Genomic DNA, 10,518 nt, shown 5'->3' on the forward strand with positions numbered 1-10,518 from the left:
CCCCCCCCCCCAATCACCCCAGCCGGTCACTTTCAAGGTGACAGCGACAAGATCCGCATCCGTCCCTTCCGCAGGAGCTGCACTGACCCCACGTGAGAACTGCCTCTGCTCCGCGGAGCTACCCCCCCCACCTTCTCCTCCAACTTTGGCACACCCAAATATGCGCCCCGGGCTTCGGAAACTAGTCCCGTCACCACCAGTCAGTTGCATTGACCGCGTCCCCCTCGGAGAGATCGCCACCGCGGCCAGGCTGGGCGGCGGGAATCTACTCAGCTCTGCACTTACCCGCAGCGCCTCGGAGCCAAAGCCGAGCCCTCGGGAGAGCAGCGGCAGAGAGAGCGCTCGGAGCCCGGGCGCCCTTGGCACTCTAGGCGGGGGCGCTCCAGGCCGACCCCGGGAGGACGGCGCAGCGGCGTGTGCACCTGAGGCGCGCGGCTCGGCCCCCAGCCCAACTGCACCCCGGCGGCGGCAGCAACGGCTGCCAAGCGGGAACCCGGAGTCCCGGAGTCTCGGCCTCCCCGCCTCCCGGGCTGCCAGGGGGTGGAGCAAGGGCGGGGAGTTGGGAAAACTTGTAAATAGAAAAGCTCAGCGGTCTCAGCTCCTCAACCCGCCGCGGCTCTTTCGGAGCGGACCCCTCCTCCGTCTCTCAGCGGGAGACCCAGGACAGGCGAGGTTCAAGAGGGCTGCGCCCCGAGAAACTTGAGAGACGCGCGAGGCGGTACCTTGAGGCGCGAGCCAGGGAGACTCCTGCTTTTCTTGGCTCGACGAGGCTCCTCTCGGCAGGTTGGCGGGCTCTGCTCGCTCCCTCCTCTCGCGCTCCCGTGTCCCAATCCCGAGGCCCCGCGCGCTCCCGGGCTAAGAGCGAGCGCGCCCCCACGCCGGAGGCGTCTACCCAGGAAGGTGCTGCACCTGTTGCCACGTGCGACGCTGGGCCGCGGGATGCTGCCTGCGCACCTGGATGAAGCGCGAGTCCCCAGACCACACAAGTCCTCCGGGCGACCAAAGCTCTGCCAATGCTAGGTACCTAGGGCTGGCCGGGGTACACAGAGGATCAGCCTCCCGCTCCTCCCCTCTGACCACCAGTGTCCTTATGAGCCCTCTGACCTCAAGACAGACGTGGGGTCAGTGCATCAAGGGGTGGTGGAGATGGGAGGTGGGAGGGTTGCAAGGAACCAACAGCGAATGTCTCTTTGTGGTTCCGACTGACCGTCTGTATTTGTCTTCATAGTTCTGAGAGGTTTATTAGCAAACACCTATTAAAGAAATGAGCACTCCAGCTGTTAGATCTTAATATAAAAGGTGGGAAGGAGTGTAGAACACCGGAGAGAGAAACGGGGCCCACCCACTTTTCCCTAAACACAAACTGAGTCTTTGCTCTTTGCTTGACTAAGCAAATTTCATCCAAAGCTATTTTCAGCCCATAAAGTGTTTTCTTCTATAAGGCATATTTCGAATACAAAGCTTTTCCAAAGATAATATTCTGCCTATGAGAGATATAACATTAATGAACCATTAAATGTCAGACAACCTGAATCCAATTTTTAAAAACAGTTTAATTACCTCACTGGAGTTTGCTAAAAGCACTTTAAGTAAACTTATTCTGAGGGGAAAAAAAATCTGAAGATGCTGTATTTCATAGTTGCCTATACCAAGAATATTAGATGAACTAACAAACAGATGTGTTGTTATTTATAGTTGTACACTCTTCACATATACAATGGTCCATTATTTCTTCATGAGACCCAGGTGTATATAGGTCAGATTATTATCTTCATTATTCTGAGTGAAGAAATTGAAGCTCAGAAAGGTCAAATGACTTGCACAAGGTCATACAACTAGTGAGGAGCCAGTGCAAACCCAGGAGGCCCAACTCCTAGTCTTATTTTATTCCATTATATAATGACACCTCTCACTTGTTTTTGAGGTCCCTGTTACAAAGACAGACACATAACTAACATGATCTATGACTTTTAAAAGAAGCCATGTGATTAATTTTAAAGAGAAACAACATTAAGCACCATTGGATGATTCGCCCATACACACACACACAAAAAAAAAAAAAAAAGGAAAAAAAGCCACGGATGTTTCTGCAAGTCATGAGACAATTATGCTAATTACCAATGTGCCTCCTCCCTAAGCAGAATATTCCTTGTGTTAAACATGTTATTTAATCTTTATAACCCTCATATGATCCAGATGACTTGGTCCAACCCCCCACAGTTCTATTGTTATACCTATAAATATAGAACCTGTTTTTCTTCATTTTTCTATGGGATAGATTGAGAGAAAAATAAACAAAAAAACACCCTCTGCCAAGTACTTAGAGCTACTTTTGTGGGCATTGGGAAATCTGAAACTTCACTGCTAATTGCATCCACATAAAAACAGAAATTATCTTCTAAGGATATCATCAGGGACTCCATCAAGGCAAATATTCATGAAATTGGGCCTGTTCGCTTTTCTTTCCATCTTGGTTCTGGGCATGTTGCCATTTTCTTGATCTCTGAACTCTAATGCTGACCTGCCACAAAACTTCAGGAACAACATTAAGGATCAGATAATAACTCCACATAACTTTATGGCTCTTTGTCATAAGAAAAAATTTAGCATATATTTTTCCTCTTCAAGGAAAATGCAAATTAAAACTATATTGAAAAATAATTTTTTCACTTAAAGATTAGAAAGTTTGATAACACTCTATAGAAATGTGAACAGGCACTCACAGTGCAGATGTGAATATAAATTATAATGACCTCTATAGAGTAATTCACAATGCCTAACAAAATTATAAATGCACACATTCATTGAGCCACTAAGTTCACATACATGAATTCATCTTACAATACACATAAGAAGAAATGGCATGTAAATAAGACCTTGTTTATTTCAACATTGTTTATATTAACAGAAGATTAAAAACAATATAAATTATTCATGAATTAAAAGCTGGTAAATCATGATACAGCTATCAAATGAAACCTTATGAAGATAAAAAAAACCAGAAAGTTCTTTATACTACTATGAAATGATCTCCAAGATACTTAATGTGCAATTTTTTAAACGTATAACACTTATATAATAGTATGTTACCATTTTCATTAAATCAGGGGAAATTATATACACCTGTATGTATGCATCTATTTTTTTTTGTTTGTATAAGCATAATATATCTAAAAGGATGCACTATCAGAAATTGATAAAGATTGGTTGCAATCTTAGGAAGGAGTTGGACAGTTTGAGGGAAAAATTTGAATAGAAACTTTTATGAGATATAATTTTGTACTTTTTGAATTTTTAACCATGTAAGTAACAGTACCCATTCCAATATTTTAAGATTTTCATCACTGGAAGTTTTGCCATCAGGAGTGACTAAGTTTCTTAACTAATCTCACTTATAGAAAAGCAAATGATCAAATTTCTCATGCATTAAGGACAGGCCAAAGAAACTACTCAACCTATTTTTTACCCTTTAACTTTAACCCTATTCTTTCTCTAGTTCATCTAAAAAGAGAGAATTTTAAGAGAAAACTCTAACAAACGTGCTGTGAGGTTGGTGAAAATGATGAGTTAACAAATTCCTTAGAATTTTATTAGCACTGACATCTCCCCAGGGTAGAGCTTCCAGCCAGCTTTCCCAGAATCACATTCAATCAGAAGGAAAAAAGAACCCCACGCTCAGTTCTCAAGAGGGAAACTTCTGTGTGTTGATGAGCAGTGAGGAAGTAATTCCATGGGAATTCTGTGGAGTCATTTTACTTTGTTCCCAGTCTAGGTTTCTTGTTGTTGTTGTTGTGTTCTTAATATGTACTTCTACTATCACTTCATTGAACAGGGATTTGAACAACTCTAAAAGGAACAGTAAATTTTAAACAATAACTATTTAGAGGTATAGTGTTTTTCGTATATAGGGTCCCAGGAAAAGCACTAAACATACCTTTGAACAAGTTAAAACACTGAACTGTGGTAGCCCAGTGCCCCAACCAATTACATAATTAGCATTTTCAAAAGGGATTGATTCCTTAAAGGAAACAAAACTACTACTAAGCAGTGAATTCCAAGAAATTTTTTTCATTCTCATTTTCTAGATCAAAACTACTAAATGGAAAAAAAGCCCAATATGTTATTAAAATATTGTAAGAAACTTTATATGTTTTTTTTTCATAGTGGCTTTGAATAAAAACCAAAAGTATGATATTAAAACTCCATTGAAGGAAGGTATTCATCCAATTAGGGACCAGGCTAATGTCCTCCCAGTCTATAACTGCATAAAGGGATCAGAGATGGGCTATAAATAGAGGTGTGTGACAGCAGCTCCTCCAGATAACCTTCTTAAAGTCAGATATGCTTATGGTAAAGTTCTAACATCTCCACAAATCTCTTGCCTAAGAGGTTAGTCATAGTTGCTTTATATAACATTCCAGAAATTTTCCAGTCAGTCAGCCACGGGTGCAGAGAATTGGTACAATTTGTAGTAATCTTCAACAAAGTCCCCAAATATTGGAATTTTGTGATAATGTTGATTTTTTTTCTATTTTCATGACCCAAAATAAAAATGTTATGTTACAAATAGCCACAGGACTTTTTAACTCCTAGATTCCAAGTTGGTGGGCTGCATGGTCAAATACACAAACTGGCCAGCTGAAGTAATGATTACATAACAAAAAAATGAGAGCAGTGAATTATCCTAATTTACTTACAAATAACTCTCAGGTTTCTTACTACCTATTCTTCTTAGTGGGTTTGGAAACTCAATTGGACTGTTTTCTTCATGTTCCAGAATGGGGACTATCAGAGTAAGGTTGTTCTTGCAGAAGTCTTCCCATTTTTAAATAGAGTTTACCAAGAATAGAGTTACTCATTGCAAGTTCATAGCAGTAGCAATAATGAGGAAATGTAGCTTCCTTTTATCAAAATAACCTGAGAGCATCTGAGGAACTCTTTCATCTCCCCAAACTGTGAATTCCACCTTCAACAGCCCTTCTCTTCCATTTATAGACTCTAGAAGGAACCATTCTTATAGCATGATGCCAAAATTATTTTAGTTCACGCACAAACAAGTTGTTCTATAATTCTTCTGTAGGCCTTCTCATATTAGGAAGAAATTAAGAAAAATATAGCACTACCAGTTTGTTATGCAACCACTTTGAAAGTGTTTACTTGGAGTGCTTAAAATGTCATGACCAAAGAGACTACGAGGCTGTGTAATCCACTCTTGACCATGAATCATAACTGTGTCACACTTGAACTTAGTTAGGCTTTACTCCAATCAGATGAAGTTGGCCCTTAAAAAGAGGATGTATTTCAAATTTTAAAGTATTTGCTGCTTTATGACAAATATTACAATAAATCTGTGGCTTCGAGTTCTCATACCATTGAGATTATGATAGGCCACCTAGACTTTTTGAATTTGTTTTCGATTTATGCCTCTGGCCTTATTCTTTTGATTACATGTAAGCTCTGAGAAAGCTGGATGCAGCCTTCCAACTTGTCTCCATCCCCTTGGGCTATCAGTGATAACCTGAAAATAGTGCAGAGTCACAAAGACTGATGAGTTCAGTCTTGCTGTGTATTGTTACTGAGCCAGAGTGCAGTTCTGGTTTATGATTGACTTTTGGTTCATTCCATTTACAATTTTTGGTCTTGATTAACGGTATCTGATGTATGACTGGCTCTGAAATCTCCCCCCTTGCAAGTGGTATGCAAATAGCCCAAAGTGCTCTATTTTTAACAAACCTTTGCAAATCATGATGTAAGAAGAGTAGTATATTAAATGAACAGCAATTAGCCCTCGAGTTGTTGCATAAGCATTCCTCAATATATAATCACTCTTCTGACATGGGCAAGTGATCCAGGAGACACTGAAAATACGATCATCATTTTCTCTGTAGTGAGCGTAAACTGTTCTGCCTAAATCACATTACAGTGTGCAAGCATTTTAAATTAGTGCCAGGTTAGTTATCAGAAAGTAAGACAATCTTACCTTTGGGCATGTTGAACACTGAGAAGTCCAGTGGCTAATCCAGTCTAGTAACTTAATCCCACCAAAGATTTATCTACTTTGGACAAGTATATTTATGATATCTTTTAAAATACTTACAAATTATAGTTAATCCCCAATAATTTACAAACTGATTATCTTCAGATCTATAACAGGAGAATAAAAACACTAAAACATCATTATTACTGTAAAACTGAGGATGCAAAATGGAATTGAAAAGTTTAGATTTGGGACCTAACTATGCTTTAATTGATCTAACCTATCCAGATCTCATTTCTCTTTTATAGAATTAGTACATTAGATCTCATGCAGTGGTTTTGAGAATAAAATACAAGGGATTATTATTAATATGTTTATTGTTTATGTATTATCTCATGTTTAGAATTACTAATATTGCTCATTTCCATTCTCATTCGTCTACAAGAGCAAGCCTATGGAAAAACGCACATTTCCAAAACAACATCCCCTCCCATCTAAAAAGACCTGCCAACCCTCCTGATTTCAGGTCTTCACTTCATGCCATATGACTCAAGTGAGAAAACTGGTAGTCTCTAAATTTTTCAATTTATGCTTCTCTATAAAGTATATGGTAAAGTAAATATATGAAGTCATATTTATATATAAAGTATTATGCCTGATATTTATTTATTATTAAACTTTATATAGCACTAGAATAGCACTAGCATATTTATATATCATGTACACAAATAAACTATACCAAAATAAAAACTAGAATAGGATAAGATTTTAAAATAGGTAGGTAGGTAGGTAGGTAGATAGATAAATCTCATATTTTCTTCTCTCACCAGGTACTCTCTGGTACCAATCAACTATCCCTTTTCTTTCTTTCTTGATGATATTAGTGTAGAAATTTTTCCAATAATGAAAATTAGAAGACACAAAAAAAATCATTTTTAGTATAAATGTTCAGACGTACCTATTTCACCTTCTGGCATTCTAGGTAACCCCCCAATCAGTTTCCCTTAAAAATGCACATACCTGGAAGCAGCCCTTTAAATATTGAACTTAAACCTTGCATCTAGAAAGGGTGATTTTTAAAATCCTAATTGTAAAATATAATACAGACAGAAAACTGCATAAAACACATTTGTAGCTTAGTAAATATTATAAAGTAAACATCTTTTAAACCATTACCTTGGTCAAGAAATAAATAGAGGTGGCCAAGCACCCATCTGAATCATGACCCCTTCCTTCAGCCTTTCGGTAAACACATTCTGGTTCTTATGGTAATCACTTCCTTGCTTTCATTTATAGTTTCATCATCCACATATCCACTCCTAAACACTATAGTTTTGCCTTTTTAAAAAAATGTTATTTGAGTCTACATATTCTCTCCCACTCTTCTTTTTTATTCTCTTTGCAATGTATTTGTTGAAGAAATGGGATCATCTGACCTGTAGAATTCTCTGTGCCTGGGTTTTGCTGATTTATCCCCATATTCCTCTGTCCTTTCTATCTCTAGTACATGTTGTTGGGACAAGCAGTAGATTGAGGTTTGATTCTGGTGAGGGGAAGAGTATGTGACTAGTGGTACTGTGTTCTTCTCACCAGAAGGCACACACATATGTTTGACTCAACTTTGCTGGAAGTAATCATTGATGCTTAATTACATCCATCCATCCATTCATCAGAGATGGCAATAATGATATTCTAATTGAATCATTCCTTCTTCAATTATTAGCTACAATATTTCTATAAAAAAATTCCCTCCTGTATCATGTAATTATCCAATGAAATAGCTCACAGAGGAAAGAGGAAAAGGACTAAATGATTACCCTATATTTAGCCTTCTCCACCACAAGCTTCTACCATGATGTACTGTGCTGCCATAGGACCAGAGCAGAGGAGTCAAGCAATCATGAACTAAAACCTCTGCAATGGTGAGCCAAAGTAAATCTTTCCTTTCATTAAGTCGATTTTTTTTTTTTTCAGGTATGTGTCAGGGCAATGGAAAGCTGATTAACACAGTCTTTCCCAGGATTATCTTCTACTTTTTTTAGCGCTGACTTGAAGTTAGCCATTTCTTTAAGCTTCATTCAGTGGTTTCATTCAGTAGAAAAGTGTTTTCCTAAACTCCAATCTGGTGCTAAGGAGATTCACTGATATTGAATTTCTTGGACACTGAAATTTCCTAGAATTGTGTTTCCTAGAAACTCACTGTTTCTAGGAAAGAACTAGGCGGTATATTATATCTGTGTATACCTAGACTATGTATAAGTTCTCTGCACAGAGAATCTTGTTTAAAACAAATGTGATTTTTTTTCTCTTTATTAGTAGATTTCTTTTTTCTTTCTTTTTTTTTTTTTTTTTTTTTTTNTTTTTTTTTTTTTTTTTTTTTTTTTTTTTTTTTTTTTTTTTTTTTTTTTTTTTTTTTTTTTTGGCTAGATGACCAATATATTTTTTCCTTTAAAATCTAGTAAATTTATTTTTAATATGTATTAGGTGTATTGGTGTTGCTAGTTCTGGCTCAGTTATTTTTTTTTCATTCTTTTTTTTTAATTTTTATTGTTGGTTGTTCAAAACATTACATAGTTTTTGTCATATCCTATTTCACACTTTGATCCAAGTGGGTTATGAACTCCCATTTTTACCCCGTATACAGATTGCAGAATCACATCGTTTACACATCCACTGATTTACATATTGCCATACTAGTGTCTGTTGTATTCTGCTGCCTTTCCTATCCTCTACTATCCCCCCTCCCCTCCCCTCTTCTCTCTCTACCCCATCAACTGTAATTCATTTCTCCCCCTTGTTTTTTTTTCCTTTTTTCCCTTTCCCCTCACTTCCTCTTGTATGTAATTTTGTATAACCATGAGGGTTATTTATTATTTATTGTTATTTATTTATTATTTATTGTTATTTATTTGTTTATTTATTTTTGTAGTTGTAGATGGACAGAATGTCTTTATTTTATTAGTTAATTTTTATGTGGTGCTAAAGATTGAACCCAGTGCCTCATGCGTGCTAGGCAAGTACTTGGCCACTGAGCTACAACCCCAGCCCCCTGGCTCAATTTTCACAAGTATGTAGTATAACCTTTAACATGTAGCTTCAGTTACATATATTGGTAATTTCAAACAAATATTCTTGATTCTATTTTTTGTAGTTATTCTGTGCCTTCCTTTGTTTTTTTCATCTTTAGGAATTCTCATTAAACATGTGTTGTATCTTCTTTGCCTATGTATAAATTTGGCTCTTTCTCTCCAATCCTTTTTATGGCTTTCCTTCCATATTTTCCCCTTAATTTCCTTTATCTTCTGTTCTTAAGGCGTCCAACGTGTTTATTTATTCCTGTGTTACTGTTAGCTGAATCTTCATTTCTGAATTGATTTTATTTCTACATATTTTTTCAGACTTCTGTCATCTCATTTCTGAGGTTCCCCAATTCTCATGTTTGTTGTCTTTTGATATTGTAGATGATTTCTCTAATGTCTTTCATTTTGTGGTGAAATAATGTGACGGTTTTTATTTATTCTACAGATATGTCTTTTTTGGCATTTTTGCAACTGACTGTAGAAATGTTATTCAGTGTCTTATCCTCTTTTTCCTTAGAGTAATTGTGTATGGGATTTAACCTTGGTAAGTTTTTAGTCATTTTTAATACGAAATAATTTTCCTAAACTTTGGAAAGGAAGCAGAATTTGAGATAGCTTTGCCAACTTCACAATTCTGTACAACAAAAATGTGGTTTCTGTGTAGTGTGTAAACATACAGCAGCTTACTCTTTGAGATCTTTTGACTCTGTTCTCCTTCCACACTTTTACCTGGACCCTCTCTTTCCTTTGTCCTTATCGTCCCTGGTCTGCTTAATGAGCATTTTTTCCCCAGAAGTTTTTTCTCTGTGCAGTGCTTGTCTAGGAGTAAAAATTTTGGCTCATTAATTTTGAATACCCCAGACACTTTGCACTTCCCTGCCATTGGAGTGTTCAAAACCTCTTCCAGTTTCAGCTTCTTTCTCAAATTGAAGCTTTAAGCTTTCCAGTGAGCGCCTGGTAGCTGTTTTGAGATTCTCAGACTATAGGTGCCTCCTTGCTTTCGTCTGCTTTCTACTACACAGTTTCTAATACCTCACAGCCCTGTAGCTGACTGTGGCTTTCCTCAATTATTAGGGACACCTTATCACATTGTTTTGTTATAGATGTTGTCCATAGTTTTTTTGAGCCAGGATCTCACTGAGTTGCTTAGGCTGATTTCAAACTCCTGGGTAGAAGGGATCCTCCCCCCCTCTCAGCCTCCCAAGTAATTGGATCAACCAACATGCCTGACCATGGTTATACTAATACTTGTGAAAATTGAGCCAGGGAGATAGTTTTTGATTTTGTTAACTTTGGTCCTCTCTCTTTTTATGGGAGAATTTGCAAGTTAAAAAATAATAACCCCCAGATACAGGTGACTGATGAAAAACCTTGGTTGTCATAAGCTCTGTATAGTGGACATTCCTTAGCAGCACAGAGAATGAATTGCTTAATAGGTTGGCAGAAGCCTCCTGTGGACGC

General features: G+C 37.9%; 1 protein-coding gene across 3 annotated transcripts in view; it reads right to left on the reverse strand.

Annotated features, from left to right (window-relative positions):
- Mtus1 (microtubule associated scaffold protein 1) overlaps positions 1-1,014 on the reverse strand; it is a 143,834-nt gene extending 142,820 nt beyond the window's left edge. For 2 of the 3 annotated variants that reach the window (XM_015486065.2, XM_015486064.2), the window contains exon 1: positions 286-445. The gene's annotated coding sequence lies outside the window, so the exon portion shown is untranslated. Of the gene's footprint in view, positions 1-285; positions 446-722 lie in introns of those variants that run through there. The other variant, XM_048791827.1, reaches the window with a different exon arrangement.
- Positions 1,015-10,518: the final 9,504 nt, after the last annotated feature.

Source organism: Marmota marmota, unplaced genomic scaffold (genome assembly GCF_001458135.2).
Source record: "Marmota marmota marmota unplaced genomic scaffold, marMar, whole genome shotgun sequence".
NCBI lineage: Eukaryota > Metazoa > Chordata > Mammalia > Rodentia > Sciuridae > Marmota > Marmota marmota.